The sequence below is a fragment of the Pteronotus mesoamericanus genome, unplaced genomic scaffold (assembly GCF_021234165.1).
Source record: "Pteronotus mesoamericanus isolate MK-2021 breed Mesoamerican mustached bat unplaced genomic scaffold, CSHL_Meso_final scaffold_476, whole genome shotgun sequence".
NCBI lineage: Eukaryota > Metazoa > Chordata > Mammalia > Chiroptera > Mormoopidae > Pteronotus > Pteronotus mesoamericanus.
In genome coordinates this window covers 564,197-578,823 of record NW_026555318.1, presented here as the reverse complement: position 1 = coordinate 578,823, position 14,627 = coordinate 564,197, and the positions used below count along the sequence as shown (strand labels likewise).

The 14,627-nt window shown below is 40.6% G+C and overlaps 1 protein-coding gene across 2 annotated transcripts in view; it reads right to left on the bottom strand.

Annotated features, from left to right (window-relative positions):
• Nucleotides 1-14,317, bottom strand: part of STAT3 (signal transducer and activator of transcription 3) — a 53,536-nt gene extending 39,219 nt beyond the window's left edge. For both annotated transcript variants that reach the window (XM_054593681.1, XM_054593682.1), the window contains exon 1: nucleotides 14,079-14,317. The gene's annotated coding sequence lies outside the window, so the exon portion shown is untranslated. The remainder of the gene's footprint in view (nucleotides 1-14,078) is intronic.
• Between the last annotated feature and the right edge of the window lie 310 nt (nucleotides 14,318-14,627).

The window sequence follows — 14,627 nt, the reverse complement described above, 5'->3', positions numbered from 1 at the left end:
ATAAATAAAATATATTTTTTTCAATCTTCACCAACAATGATAGGAAGTTAAAAGGTATTTAAAAGTCGATATATCAAGATCAGTAGAATAAGCTCATTACTTAGAAGCATGGACATAAGTTCCAGAAGAAAAAGCTATGCGCTTTGAAAGTGGCTGTCTCTGGGAAGCAAGAGGTGGAAGAAAGGAGGGATGGGGCAAAAGACTTACAAATATTCCTTTCAGTATTCTTCAATTTTAAAATTTTGTGTATGCATTACTTGGGTAATAATTAAAATTACTTTTTTAAATGAAATGGTTAGTACCAAAATAAAAAGAAATTAGGTAACATCATGTTATATTCTCTCAGAAGAAATCTCGTTACTTGACTCATTTGTCCATTTATTCATTCATTCATTCATTCAAACAAACAAACAAACAAATACAATTTGGAACCAAGGGCAGGGAGTACAGAATGGTGAGCAGGACAGACAGGTCCTTGCCCTCCACCCTCCTTGAGATGGGGGAATACAGACAAGTAAACTAGGAAGATACTTTACACTGGAGATAAGGACAGTAAAGATGACAGGATACTGAGTGACTGAGGTCAGGTTGGAATACCTTTAGATAGTCAGCTGTCTTAGAGGAAGTAACTATTTGTTCTGGAAAACAGACCTTTTCATGTTAAAATCTCAGCCTGAAGTTTCCAGGACCAAAAAGATAGTGTAAATTCACATCTTAAAACGGGCAGGACTTCGTTTAGAGATTCTTTTCCTTACCCAGACCAAGACCCTGTCTCCTCCCTAGAGCGGGCTGTTAACTAAAAATCCCGAGTAACAGAGCTGCCTAGCTACCCCCAACCCCCCACCCCCACCCCCACTGTAGGCTGGCTTCTTCTTCCCTTTCATTGGATTCTTGCCTCTGAAGATTTCCCTGATTTTCTTAAGAGCTCAGTTTATTCAGCATGTCTTAGTGTTTTGTACAGGAGGGTTTTCAGGGTATCTAGTCTACCACAGAGTGAGAACAGAAATCAGGAGGTGACAAATCAGACCTGCTGATAATTTGAAGAGAAGTAGAGGTATGAGAGAACGGGGAATTTTCACTTGCACAATGGGATGATGCCAATTACTTAAATGGGGAAAGCTGGGGAGAACGGCACAAGGTTGTAGTGAGAAAGCTGAAGAGTTATGTGTTGGACAAGACACACAGGAGACAGCTACAGGCTGTCCCAGGGGAAACATCAAGGAAGCAGCAGGGTAGAGGTGTTGGGAGCCTAGAGATACCTGGGTTGGAGGTGCACCTTTGACAGTCATCAGGATGGAGATGATAGTTAAAGCCAGAGTAAAGGTAAGATAACACAGGGAGGAATATAGAAAAAGAGAAGGAAAGAGCCCAAGACAGAGGCCAGAGGCACTCCAATTCTAGTGTTCAGGGAAAGGATGAACCAAGAAAGGTCCAACTGAAAGACCAATAAGACTGACAAAAAACCAGAGGTCACAGAAGTAGAGATGTTCAACTGTGTCCAATACCGCAAAAACCTGAATGAAATGGTGACAGAGTAACAGCATCTAGTCAATTTGACATCACAGAGCACTGGTGACTCTCCTTCCTTCAATTCAGTTAATGTTTCCGAACCCCAAGATAAAGCCACCAAGAAGTCAAAAGGCACTCGAGCCACTCTGGCTACTTTTCTTCCTAGGATTCTTGACTTAGAGGCTCTCAGGGGCCCCTGGAAGACTGTCTCCTCATTTTTGTCCCTTAATCTGACACCAAAAAAAAGTTATTAAAAAGGGCCCAAGAAGAATGACCTCTAGAAATAGCGATTTTCCTCAAAAGATTTTTAAATCTTCGGTATTTCCCCACTATTCTAATCCAACTAGGCTCAGCAATGTTCAAGTCTTAAAGGAGAAGTCAGTACACCATCCAGCATATTATATGTAAGGGCAGAGAGATTAAGCATAATGACCAGTGTGTACTCTGGACTATGGCCCTCTGGCCAGCTCTGTAGATGCCCTGGAGAGTTTAAAGATAAATTTAGGGGAGGAAGAGGTAAGTACTTTATTTCCTTGTTCCTGGTACACTAACCACAAGCAGCCCAAAGTTTGTTTCAGCATGAGCTTGCATCCAGAACAGAATTTCATGACAGCTTTAAAAAGTTTTAAAGAGGAAAAATTAAATTTATCTAAAATATACAGAGAACTCATAAAACTCTCTCAAAACTAAGAAAACAACCAAATTTAAAAAATAACCTGAACAGGCACCAAAAAAGATATACAGATGGCCAAAACATAAAAACTTAAAAAAAAAAGCATATGAAAAGATGCTTGACATCATATACCAACAGGAAATTGCAAATTAAACCAATGAGATACCACTAACCACCTGTTAGAAGGGCCAAAACCCAAAATACTGACAACACCAAATGCCGGTGAGGATGTGGAGCAACAGGAAATCTCACTCATTTCTGGTGAGAATGCAAAATGGTACAGTCACTTTGGAAGACAGTTTGACAGTGTCTTACAAAACTAAACATACTCTTAACATAAAATCTAGCAATCACTCTCCTTGGTATTTACTCAAATGAGTTGAAAACTTATGTCTACACACACAAAAAAACCTGTATGCAAATATTTATAGCAGCTGTCTTCATAAATGACAAAACCTGGAAGCAATCAAGATACCCTTCAATAGGTGAATGGATAAAAAAATTGTGGTCCACATAGACAACAGAGTATTAATCAGCAATAAGAAGAAATGAACTATCAAGCCATGAAAAAAACATGGAGGAATCTGAATGAATGTTCCTCAGTGAAAGAAGGCAATCCGAAATGGCTACACAAAATATGATTCCTACTATATGATATTCCGGAAAAGATAAAACTATGGAGATAGTAAAAAGGATGAGTGGTTGCCACAGACTGGGGGGAGGATGAACCAGCAGAGGTCAAGGGGTTTTCAGGGTGGCGCAACTATTCTGCACGATGCTGCGATGGTGGGCACATGTCATTACACATGTGTCAAAGTCCAAAAAATGTGTAATAGAATGAACTCTAATGTCAACTATGGACTTTAATTAATATAATAATAATAATGTATCAATATTGGCTCACCAATCGTAACAAATGTACCGTGCTCATGTAACATGTGAATAATTGCGGAAACTGTGGGACAGAGAGAAAAGAAAGTATAAGGAAATCTTGTACTTTCTGCTCAAATTTTCTGTATACCTAAAACTGGTCTAAAAATACACAGTTATTAATTTTTAAGTCTGTTGATCGAGCTTTATGAAAAATATTTTAAAGGGTAAATCTGACCCATAAAGTTTAAATTATATACCAAATGAAAGATGAGCTGGTTCCCCAATTAGACAAGGGTTTCTATGAAAGTCTCACCAAAATGAATACACATGAAAAACATGTGACCTCGGTGTACATCATAGCTCTAAATGGCATAACCACTCTTCAAAGAACAGCTGATCTTACCCATTAGCATCCACACAGAGAAGGTTAAGAAAAGGCTCAATTAGAAAGAAAAAGATCGAATACTTAAAGAAAATGATGAAGAAACACTATTCCAGTCTGCACTGGGGGTAGCTAATGATCTAAATTCTAAAAATCACACTCATGCACAACCTAGCCTGAAGCATGACTTGACACTGGATTTTCCAGATCAATCACTCAGCCCAAGAGAACCCTAAATTGGCCAAGATAATGTAACAATCCTAACAAGTAGGTGCTTCTTCCCACTTCACAGATAAGAACACAAATGTTAAGTGACCATGTAGATAAGGGCAGAGCCAGAAACCAAACTTGGATTCTTCAAACTCCCAGGCTAGTGGGGTCAAATGATCTGTCTTAAAGCCTTATCTTTGATGTAAGATCTCTGACAAGTAAAATTCTCTTTGAATTTATTATATAAACAATTAAAAGAAAAAAGGAAAAAGACAGCTTTACTTATTTTATATGTAGTAAATGAAAGTTAACATTATTATAAAGATATGTCTAAATAGAACAATACTTCTTAGAGAATTTAAAGATAATTTTTTGTTTTAATTTTTATTGATTTGAGAGAGACATTGATTTGCTGTTTCAATTATTGATGCATCCACTTGTTACGTGCCCTGAGACAGGATGGAACCCACAACTCTGACACATTTAGATGATGCTCTAACCAACTGAGCTGCTTCACTGGGGCAAGACAATCCTTAAATTGTCTTTGCAAAGTAACCCTGCCCTGGCTGGTGTGGCTCAGTGGATTGAGCACAGGCCTGTGAGGTGGGAGTCGCTGGCTGGATTCCTGTCAGGGGCACATGCCTGCGTTGCAGGCCAGGTCCCCAGTGGGGGGCTCGTCAGAGGCAACCACACATTGATGTTTCTCTCCCTTTCTTTCTCCCTCCCTTCCCCTCTAAAAGTGAATAAAACAAATCTTTAAAAAAAAAAAAAAGTATTCCAAGCAGTCAGAAACTGTCTTAACAAGTCTCACAGATATTCCATTAAAAAAAAAAAAGACTGAACATTAATTCAGTAAAATCATGATTGTTTTGATAATCATAGTCTATCCTTAATACTCAGATTCATAAATATCAAGAACACTAAACAGTATAAAAATAAATCTCCAAAGCATTTTCCCTTAGTAGACTACATGTCTACTCTATCATTTACCTTTACCTCCAGAACAACAATTCCAAAAGCATTTGGATGTGACTTCACAAATGTGAAGATTTCATAATTTATGGTCCTTCAGAACAGCAGTTCTCAAACCAAGGACTACCTGTACCAGAATATCTGGCTGCCTGTCCAAATGACCGTAGATCTACTAAATCAGACTCGCTGCGGTAGAACCACAGAATCTTTTCTTCTTAAACAAATAATCCAGGGATTCTTCTGCCAAAAACTTTTATATCAGCAGTTCTCAAACTTTTTACTCTCAGGATTTATAGCTTTAAAAACTGAGGACGGCAAGGAATTTTTGTTTATACATGTTATATCTATTAGTATTTGTATTAGAAACTAAAACTGAGAAATTTTTTAAATACCAATTGAGTTTAAAAATAATAAACCTATTGCATTAACATAAATAGCATTTCTATGAAAAATAGCTATACTTTCCAAAAAAATGGAAAGAGTGTCATTGCTAAAAGTTTTCAAAACTTCTCTAATGTCTGGCTTAATAGAACACAATTATATTCTCTTATGTGATTTTGCAATCAATCTGTTGCAGTATGTTGTTTAGGTTGAAGTATATGAAGAAAATTTGGCCTCACTCCAGTTGGAAAGGGGAGAAGGTATCTTAATAGCCTTTTCAGATAATTTTGGATATTCTTCTTTGATACTGCACCAAAACTCGACATGTGATAGTTTCTTAAAGGTTAGAGGCAATGTGGAATCTGAAACCATATCAATGAACTTTTAATACTCAGTTACATTAAGATCCATTAGTCTATCTTGCTTTTAGAATAAAATGTTTTTCCATGTGTAATCTTGTAATATCTTCCACTAACCGTTTTGAAAACACTGTTTCTGACACATGGGACCTTCCGAATGTTGATACATTTCATTATGCACTATCAAAAAAATCGTACCTGTTACCAGTATCCCGATAGGTCTGTAAGTCTTTCTTTCAAGTAAAAATGGTGTTTCATGGAAAAAGCACCTAGTCTGAGATAGCAACTCAAACAATTCCACAGTGTGTTTTCTTGAGACAACCGTACTACTTCTGTAGGCAGCACAAGTGCTTTGTGCAGGCCTCCTATTTCAATACAAAATGCCAAAAGGAAACATCGCCAAGAGTTGAGAGACAATGAAACTAATACCATTTACTGTTTCATCATAGACATTAAGTGAAATCAGGTTTCTTTTTTTTCCTGTGAGTGCACTGAATACAATGACTAATAGTATACGTGAAAAGGCCACTAAGTAAAAACACAAATAATATGAAAGTAGTTTAGATCTCAAAGACATCCCCCCCTTCCCCCCTCCCCCCGCCCAAGGATCTCAGGAATCCCTAGGGGTCTACTGGAAAATACTCTGAGAATTGCCCCTATAGACAACTCAAACAAAAGCATCAGTGAGCAACCCATCCCTGGGAACAATGCAAAATATCAAAGACAACCCCTGCCCCACTTGCCAAAGGAGCAGTGGGCTTAAATAAAACAGTTGGTTGTGTTTTAGGAATGGAGTGGTTGAAATCAATGCACATAGGCACATATTCATCATATACCTGGCACATAGGTATACGAATGGCAAGCTTAAAAAAAATTAGGCAGTAATCCCTACCTGCCCAAGTGACAGACACACACTGGGGTTTCATTTAATGAAGAAGCTAGACTTCTCCCCAGAATTAAAGTTTAGGTGTAAGGGGAGAAATGTGCACTCTGTTAACTGAAAATCTACATTTTTAAATAGTATGCATATTATGATTAAAAGTATATACATACAGATTTATTTGTGTGTGTCTGAACACAAATGAGAAAATTTACAACACTGTTTTCTGCCTTTAGATTCTGCAAACAATCTATGCTTATCATTAGGGGAGTAATTAAATAAATGATAACATCCACAGCCTAGCTACTATACAGGCCTTAACAGAATGAGATGGATATAAACACATTCGCATGGAGTATTTTCTAAGATAAAGTGACAAAAGCCAGATACAGAGTTATTGTATATAATTTGCTCCTTCCTATGGAAGGAATAAACGAGAATATGTTTACACGTATACACATAAATCATTCTGAAAAGTGAGAAAATGGCAACTGGCATCCCCGAGGAAGAGCATTCAGAAGACAAGGTGAGGAGGAGCCTTTCCACTTACTACATACCTTTTTGTACTCATTAATTTCAACTTTTTTTTCTAAAATATCACTTTTAGAATCAAGAAAACTGGAGCCTGGAACTGAAAAACAAAACAAATATATTCTTGCTACAGATCTATGGTTAAGACTCCCATTCATCTTTCCTACAGAAAAGGGAAGCAGTTTAATCCAGAGACGGTAGGGTCTTCTCTGACCCCCACCTCCAGCCTCATTCTCCATTATTTGGAAAATATTCTCAATGGGTATAAAAGAATGGAACTTTCATTGTAAAGCTTAGGTAAACTGAGGCAGAAGCCTACGGAATCACATAGCTGCCTATAGGGCACTTCTGACCCAGGACACTTTGAGTATTTCTTTCAAAAAAGGCCCGTTTCTTTTTTGATCAATAAACTTTAATTTTTAAAACAGCTTTAGGTTCAAAGCAAAATTAAGTGGAAAGTACAGAGAGTTCCCATAAACCCCCTCTCCCTCAACAGGCACAATCTCCCCGACAGTGGACATCCAGAACTATAGTGGTACATTGGAGCAAAAGGAATCTTAGATCGCTCCACAATTCTTCAATATAGTAATTTGGACCCTAACATGTCCTATATGCTTATTATACCCACTATATTCCACTTGCATTCATGCACTTTGATGCAAAGGAACAGTAACACACGGAATTAGGAGTATTGACATTTGGCTTCAGAATGCTTCAATTATTCCCCCTGCCCCTAGGTGTTACCGTCCTAATTATGTTTTAGTTTGTTTAACGTTTCAATGAATTTGCTTTCCCTAAACATACTGATAAAAAGAGGCCCAAATACAAAACAGATTTGTCAGGCAGTCAGTCTAAGATTAAATATTTATTGTGTCTAAACCGCAAGTAGAAAAAAATTCAAAGGCTGACTATTTTAATGCTAACTCAATGCAATATTGCACTTGGGTTTCTAAGAGAGGTAATTACACAGCTAACATCTGGGTTTTGAGGTTTTGAGGATTACATTTGAGTGGAATAAGCAGGGAGAGTAGGGAAGAACAAAGGAAAAGTCTAATGCTTTTAGACTTTTAGAAAAAGTACTTGCTAAACAGCAAAACAAAATTAACATTAGAAAAGATGCAAAAAACATCTTTAGGAAGCTTTCACCTAAGTAAGTGCTCAAGTTCAGACTCAAGTCCACTAATTCTTGTAATAAGAATGAGAGGTCAGGACACCGCAAACTAATAAAATCTATCAACAAAGCGGGAAAACAGGTGGTTAACACCAGACAAGGCAGGGTTTTCCTAAATTGGGTTTACCTTCGATAATCTAAATCAGTTTTCAGAAATCGCTTCTACAAAAACTACCCAAACATCCCCCTAATAATTTGCACTCCTCCTCCACAATGGGGAAGCCATTTATTTACCAGAAGATTTACTTTCTCTTTCAAGCTCTGCTGGCTTCCTCTGGCTGCACCTACGGCCAAGAAACAACTGGAAGGCCTTTCCTTCCTGCCTTTTCCGATCCAAAACTGGAGAGCAGGTGTGCAGAGCACCTATTTCGTAGAGAAGCTGAGTGCTTCTTCACCACAAGGCTATTCTGAATACCGATTCTTTTGCACACACAAGTTAAAGGACAGGAAAATCGCTCTACTCCTCCAGTGAAATAACACACTCTTACACATACACACATGTACACACCCCCAGATGAGAAGACACAAATCACCTCCCAGCCTCATACAGACCATTCACTCACGCCCCAGCTGTACACTGTCCCACCGTCCTTGCCCACTCCTCTACCCCTCGAACTTTCAATAGTACCTGTACTTTTTGTGTCATAAAGAACTTCAAGGGACTGTTCAAATTTCTAAGCAGTAATCAATTCTTAATGTGTTGAATATTGCTCTAAATAAATGAGCCTCAATCACAGGTGCTGGAAGATGCAGAGAGACTTCTCCCGGGGACACCGGTGAAAGTAGGAATTTTCGGTTTGCCCTCCCCATTCTTTTCACATCATAGCCTCCTTCTCCTCCACCACAATGGGAATCCCCATGGTCCCTCTTCATTTAATTTTTTCCTACTAGGTTAGAATCTCCCAATTACTCCTTCTTTCCTTTGTTTTGGGTCATTAATGGCTACCATGAATTAACCTCCTGACTTTTTATAGTTAGATTGCCACTGCAGTTTTTAATATTAATTATTACCACTCAAACGTTAGCTATCTGCCAGGTGCTGTGCAAAGTACTTTATATACATTATCTTGCTTAGTCGTCACAACTCCCCTCCAACTGGACCTGGTACCTGCATTTTTTGGATAGACAAACCGAAACTCAGGGAAGTTAAAGCAACTGACCCCAAGGTCTAAGAGGTGGTGGATCAGGATTAAAGCCCAAGGAGTCTGACTTCATAGCCCATTCTTTTACCTCCTATGGCAACTGGGGACCATGAGACCCTCAAACACACCACCCAAGCATTTTTGAAACTACAATATTAGTTACTTCAGGAAACCTCAAAATATAAGCTCCTCATCCAATATAGTTAAAAAGTCAAAGGTCTGATAAAAGTTCACTGATTAGAAACCTCATTTACCATGGATGGAGGTAACAGAGAGGAAAACCAGTTAATCCAAACCTTATTTTTTGGGGGGAGGCAGATTTGCCTTCCTTATTATTCTTTTATTAGCCTCTGAAAAAGGAATTTGCAATAAATATATCTAAGAAAACTGATAAGTAGAAAAAGCTGCAAAAAATCTGGAGAAATATATAGCAAACTATTAACAGGATATATATATAATATACATAGTTTTTTATTTCTACAAATTTAAATTTTTTACAATAACACGTATTACTTCTTTTTTTACTATTTTTAAATAAAATTTACTGAATTTATTGCGGTGACAATGGTTAAGGAAATTATATACATTTCAAGTGTACAATTCTATAATACATAATCTGTAGGTTGTGTTCACCGCCCGAAGTCAAGTCCCCTCCCGCCACCACTTACCCCCCCTTTCCCCTCTTCTACCTGCCCCCACACCCTTTGCCCTTTGGTAATTGCCAAACATGTACTACTTCTGAAAACAGGGCAAAACCATTTATTTTAATGGCATTTGAACCCAATTATTAGCAGAAGGGAAGGGATAAGAGCTCCAGCTCTGCAGCTTTCTTTCCCCTCTGCTTAGTTCTCCTAACTTAGGAACTTCACTTAGAGCTCCCTGAATGCACTATGCTGTTTTAAGCCTCTAACACTCCACTCCTTCAGCCTTGAATGCAGCTGTTTACCACTCAGCTTTGAAGGAGAATTCCTAATTTATCCTACAAAACCCTACTCAAGGATTCCCACCTGATAAAGTCCCTGTATGACAAGCCTTTCCTCACCCCTGAAGAAAATCAATCTCTTTAACTAGACATTTAATAAGAACTTAAATTTATGGAGTTCTTACTGTGGGTCAGGCATTATGCCAAGCATTTTATCTTTTTATTTCGCCGAATATTCAACAGCCCTCGGAAACAGGTACTGTTATCTTCTCCTTTTACAGGTAAGAAAACTGAGGCTCAGATTCTGACTCAGAAGTGGCAGATCCAGGATCCAATCCCAGATCTGTTTGACTCCAGAGTTTGCGCCTTAAGCCACTATTCTGTCATCTATGCTGCCCTAAATCCATACCGAGCCAGCACACTCCCTGGTTCACACAATAATGCTTCCGGTTGTGTGAAAACAGAGACCATGTTTCATTATCCTTGGATCCTGCCTAGAACAATAACTGGCTCTCAATATATAACCTTTGCCTAACTGGACTAAGAGTTGTGATAATCCTAACATGATAAATGAGAACTGACCGTAACAGAAATTCATTCTTCCATATGCTATTTCCTTTGGAGACATTCCAAACAATTTACCAGTGAAATACCATCTGGCCATCCTGACCATAGTAAACCAAGGTTCCTAGCAACGAATATGTTACCACAACATTAATTTTTTTCACCATAGCCAACAAAGACTGAAACAGCCCACCAATATTATCCTGCTGGACCTCACCAAGGCTGCTCCAGGATACCAGAGATTCTTCAGGGTTTGGGAAGGTCCTTCAAGTGCTCTTTGGCTAGTTTTTATGAACGACCTGAACGTTGCAGTAAAATTTTTTAAATATGTAAGACAAAATGTGAGCGGTCAATTTGTAGCCAATTAAAAATCTCTCAAAAAACTTCTCTGCATTTAACCCACACAAATCGAATAAATCAGGACACCTCTCTTTGGGTGCTGGCACAGTTTAGAAGATCAACCTCAATGACAACTCCACTAGGACAGAGGCCATGTGCACCGAGATACTTTGCACAAATTAACCACCACCAGACACGTAATAGGCACTCCATAATTAAACACCAGTACTTGGCCACAAACATCTTCACTTTTTTTGGCTTGGGATTATTTTTTTAATTGATTGATTTTAGAGAGGAAGGAAGGTGGGGGGAGAGAGAGAGAGAAACATCAACCAGTTGCCTCTCATATGCACCCCAACCAGGGATAAAACCTGCAACCTAGGTATGTGCCCTGGCCGGAATTGAACCGGCAAACTTTCAGTTCACAAAACAACACTCCAACCAAATGAGCCAAGGGGCAAGGGCCTCAGACACCTTTAAAAGCTTCCCCTACAAAAGGAGAGAACTGAAATTCCTTGGTCTTGTATTCAAGACATCGTGTAAGTAGGCACTCCTTCTCCCCGGCTTACCTTCCTGATCTACCAGGATTTTTGTGCTATACCCCATACCTCCTCACACCAAATTCTTTATACCTATCAAATTCCAACCATTATTCGGGACCCAGATCAAATCTCTTCTTTGGCAAGAAGACTTCCTAGATAACTCCAGGCCTTGTAACCTCTCCTTCTTATGAAGGCCTGTAGCGCTTGGTGCAGCACTGTTCAATAGAACTTTCCATGGTTAAGATGTCCTTCATCTGTGCTATACTTTTTTTATATAAAATAGCTAATTTTTTGACAATGTCCCACTGTCTCTTTGAGGACATGTTGCATTGTATAGGTGAAGCATTTATCAAGTTGCCTTAGTAAACTGCAAGTTCTGTAAATATATGATCTTATTCTTCACAGCAACTTTCACTAAGTTGCAAAAAGTAAATCTATGTTCATTTGTACACCACTTCTGAGAAAACCGTAAGGTAAAAAAGGGCTGAACTCCATGTCTGAAATGAGGGTCACTAACTCTGCCCCATCTCACACCTGAATGTCAAAACGTGCAGAGGCAAGGAGGAGAAAGCAACTTTCTGGAAACACAAACGACCAATGATCCAGCCACAAGGCCCTTTGGTCAAAAATGACATTTAGGTCACAACTGTTCTTTATCTACAAGTTTGCCTTAATAAATATATCTTTCCACTAGCAAATAGCTAAATCCTAATGATAAATCATGCCAACTAAAAAGTTAGTTACTTCCCAAGTTACAGCAGTTAGAAAAATAACCTAAGCAAACCCCACTTGTACTTTTTTCTCCTGGTTATGTATTACCTATCTCGCATGGAGTCTTACAGCCTATTGGTGGTATTTCACTGTCCAGGTATTTGTTAGACCTCACTGACAGTTTTCCCAACAGGGTCTGCACTATCTCTAAATCAAGACCAACTACATAAGCAAAAGAACACAAAATATACAGAAGATGTGAGTTCTACCACTACGGCCCTCTGCTGTCTTGGGCAAATGCCTTGTTCCTTTAACCTCAGTTTCCTTACCTACAAAATAGGGTTAAGGTTATATAAACTACCCTTTGTGGGTAAAGTCATAACTAGATAGTTCTAAATGGTTATTCTTCCCAAAAGAACTACATATAAAAAATTCATAAATTTGCTAGTGACTAAGATCAATCCTCCAACATCTACAATGTTGTTTTTTATTTTTATATTGCCGACTTCTGTCCTCTGTCCCATTATGCAAATATCTGAGCATAAATTCTGCTAGCATTCCAGTCTGGCACATGTAATAAGGAAAAAAGTATGTCGACTCAAGGAACACAGACATATTTAATAAATAGTAAAATAGAAAGTTGGCTGAATCAAGTTGTAACAGTCTAAGACCGCATATAAGAGAATACTGTTCTGATTTACTCAAACCAATGCTTTGTCAGCACAGCTAACCAAAGAGTTACAAGCCATACACAGAATAAATATACCTGGTAATAAAACCAGCAGATGCACGTTACACACGTTTTTTTTTATTTAAAAAAAGTGTGTCAACATCATACACACACTTGATACATAACACAGAGAGATGTGTACTAAACATGGAAAAAGCAACTTGGGTGACAGTTTGAATCTTGCTAACTTAAGCCCAACCACACACCCCACACACACAGGTAAAGTTTGCACACATGGCTTCCCCAAGGCCAGCCCGTCTTTGTTTCCCTCTCCTCTGCATTTACCCAAGATCTTGGCTCAGAAACAAAAAACTCCTACTCTCGACTGGTTCATTCTGCCCTATGCAATTAAGCAACACCACAATCCAGAAAACGCAAGGGCTCAATTATTTATCTTCTGGCCGAGTTTACCAGGTGTTTATAAAAGAACAATGTCAAGGAGAAAAGACGTTTATTTCTCTCTCGAGCTGGCTTGATGGGGGCGGGGGCTGTTATTTTGTTTTTTTAGAAGGTGGTTGGCGAGAAGCAAGACTTAACCTCGCCCAGAAAAAGACGGGAGGGAATTTAGAAAGTGTGTAAGACTGTCAGTTTCCCTACAGGAAACTTGACTCTTATGCAATACTCCTACCCACAACCAGCTAGTCCACGAGACTGTAGCGGGGAGACACCTATTCTCACCCCCAGAGGGGTCCAGCTGGCTCCTACAGGACCGAGAGCAGGGCAAGGCCGAGGAATGGGGGCGGGGGACTCTTTTCAGCAACACCCGCACCTCCCCGTCACCTCCACCGGCTTGACAGGCGCTCCTGCGACCGGAACGCCCCCGGAGCCCCAGGGAGCAGGAAGTCGGGGGGCTGTCCCTCACTTCTGCCACCCCCACCCTAGCGTGCTCTCGCCCCACGGACCTCCCTCTCGAGCCCATTCTCTCTTCCTCGTCTCCTCCCCTTTCTCCGACGAACGAAACTTCCTTCCAGCACCTCCTGTCCCTTCGGAGGCCCGCTCCTGTCATCCCCGGGAGGCGTCCGTTCAGAGCAACCCTCCGCGTCTCCTCGCAGCCTCCCGCCCCACTGAAGTTTCCTTCCACAACTTCCCCGAACAGCACAGAAGCTCCCAGTCCCTCCGGCGTCCCCGGGGATCCCCAGGCCTGGGAGCTGTCGGGACGGAGGGGCCCCACCCTTCACCCCCTTCACCTGTTTCTCGGGCTGAGGCCCGACAGGCCGGGGTGCGCTTGCGCCGGGGTGCGGACCGCGGGCTCCCTCAGGCCTCAGGGTCTCTCCTAGCAGATGGGAGAGAGAGAGAGAGCCGAGCCGAGCTGCTCGTCAAGGATCCGGTTCGGGCTCACTCCCTCCGCTGCGACGACGGAACCCCAGACTCTCCCTCTCTCTCTACGCCGCCGCAGCTCCGGAAACCTCTGAATTACAGCCCCTCCAGCCAATCCCCGCCCAGCCCCAGCCTGGCCCCGACACTCCGTCCTGCATAATTCATGAGACGGCCAGTTTTCTCCTCCACCCAGAGGCCCTAGAGCTTGTACCTACACCCCGAGCTCCCCCAACTGACCAATGAGGAGAGCTTCTGGGGGAAAGGGCGGAGCCAACCAAGACAGAGAACGCCCCGTACTGGCTGTTCCGAAATATTAGTGCTCCTCCCTCCGCAGCAGCAGGGGAATTGCCGAGGTCTCGGGCTCAGAAGTCCGGGGGGAGGGAGGAAAGATGACTGGAATGCCTTGCTAAAAACTCAGC